The following is a 2,189-nucleotide window of genomic DNA, read 5'->3' as shown; positions in this document are numbered from 1 at the left end:
GCATTGTTGTCAAAATCGCAATCCTGATCATATGATTGTACCATCCTAGGTATGAAAAACGATCCAGATCATATTTGGGGTAGAATCGAGATCCGATCCGATCCTACCTTCCTTTGATTTTTTTTTTTGCAAATGAAATTTTTTTACCACTTTATGTTTTTTACCCTTTATCAATCTACCATTTATCATTTTTTATTGTGACTTATGACTAATATTTTGAAGTTTTTATAACTTTTGAGTGAAAAATTAAATGTTTGAGATATTTTACATGATTAAGGGGCTGTTTGACAGGATCTGAATTTTTAAGAGGGTCTGAACTTTTAACATGCTGTTTGGTTAGAAACCTTTGAATTGTAATCTGAATGATAAAAAATAATCATTTTACCCTTCTATAGTTCTATGTTGTGCTAAATGATAAATGCATAATTGATAAAAATTACAAGTGATCATACAATAACCAAATTAAACATAAGTTCTTTCAAAAGATACATACAATAGCCAAATAAAAAAATACTTCTTTCAATCCATGGTGCAACTAGTGAACCAAAGACCTATTTTTTGCACGCTTAAGAAACAACCATACAATTTATCACTCTTTTATCAACAAAAAATTAACCAAAACTTTTCAGCACAAATCAATAGAAATCATCAATTTCAGCAAGAAATCACCCATTAGCAAAAGATACACAAGTCAATAATCAAAGTTCATAACACACGTCTATTGGAATCGTTGAATTAAAAGTTTGGAGAACATACATAAATTATACGTAATCTTGATTAAGCAAATAAAAATTCGATTCAATTATTAAAATCTCTGTAAAGCATGAGTCACATAGAGGGTAAAAAGTTTTTGAGAAAAGGAAAAACTCCAATGGTTGAATCTATACACATACCTCATTGTCGTTAACTGTTGCTGCCTTAAACTTCACTTTTGCGTAGACATAAAACAGAGTATAAACTATCAATTTCATCAATCGTATTCAACATAAAGACAAAAAAAAAAAAAAAAACTAAACCAATTTCAAGCATATCAAACAATTTTATGATTTATCAAACATCAGATTTCAAGCATATCAAACAATAACATCATATTATAGATTTCAACCACATTTAAGGGTTTGATTTCATCGTGACTTGCAGATAAAATATACAAACCTTCTGATTATGCAGAGAAAAGATTACATAGCAGGAGAACGATTACATAGAGAAAAGATTACATATAAGGAGAAAGAGAGAAGATTGAAAGTTTACCTGCAGAAGTCGTCGAATGTGCAGCTGTCGGAGAGGACGCCGACGACGGGAGGCGGAGAGGAAGCCGACGATTGCAATGACGGGGAGGGAACACAATTTCTCAGCGGATCGGGAGGGAGGTTCTGGTGTGCGGAGATGAGAAAGAAAAAAAGTGGAGGCATGAAAGAAAGAGCGAGACCTAGGAGAGGGAGGGCAGCGCGGTCATTTTTTGTTTTCAGATGCGGGTTGATCTCTTATTTTTTAAGAGGCATTTTTTAGATTCAGAGGTTTTTATTAAGAGGGTACCAAACGACTCACATCTGATTTTTTAAGAGATGACCTCTTAATTTTTCAATTAAGAGGTAAGCAAACGGGGCCTAAATATTATAAATTAAAATTATATTTTATTTTGTGGAATCTTAGGATCTCGATCCCGATCTTGACAACCTTGGGTTTTTGAGCTCATTTGACTGTTTATCATATATTCAAGTGAATAATCCAACATCAAAACATACATTCATACATTCCACAGGTTTAATGTCTTTAAACAAATCTTTCCTTGATGCAACTTCACTACTCGATACAAAATATTGGATAGCTAATGTAAAGGTATGCTTTGAAAATAGAATTGGAAAAAAAAAGAAAGAAGTAAATGAGCTGATTAAAAGATATTAAAAAAGCTTTACTTAATTAGGCTTGCGAGCCTAATCGAACTCAGTAACAGAAGCTTAGGCCCGAGCTTGTTTAATAAATGAGCCTTATCTTAAACTCGAGGGCTCACTTACACCCCTATTTTGGCTTCACAGGATGCTATAAAAAAAGTCAAAAAGAAGCATCTAGAATAACAATATAATTAGAATTACCTTTCATCTGCAGTGCAACGACAATGCTCTCAAGCATATAGCCATTTTCTTTGATGTATGGAATTAAAATCTTGGCCAAGGATCCAAAACTTTCCT

General features: G+C 32.8%; 1 long non-coding RNA gene across 1 annotated transcript; it reads right to left on the bottom strand.

The window, feature by feature from the left end:
- Positions 1-402: 402 nt before the first annotated feature.
- Positions 403-1,540, bottom strand: LOC122196164 (uncharacterized). The gene is made up of 2 exons (XR_006187397.2): positions 1,252-1,540; positions 403-928 (listed from the first exon to the last, which is right to left on the bottom strand). It is a non-coding gene; the product is annotated as an uncharacterized LOC122196164 (long non-coding RNA).
- Between the last annotated feature and the right edge of the window lie 649 nt (positions 1,541-2,189).

This window comes from Lactuca sativa, chromosome 9 (genome assembly GCF_002870075.4).
Source record: "Lactuca sativa cultivar Salinas chromosome 9, Lsat_Salinas_v11, whole genome shotgun sequence".
In the NCBI taxonomy this organism is placed as follows: Eukaryota; Viridiplantae; Streptophyta; class Magnoliopsida; order Asterales; family Asteraceae; genus Lactuca; species Lactuca sativa.
This window is presented reverse-complemented; position numbering and strand designations above follow the sequence as displayed.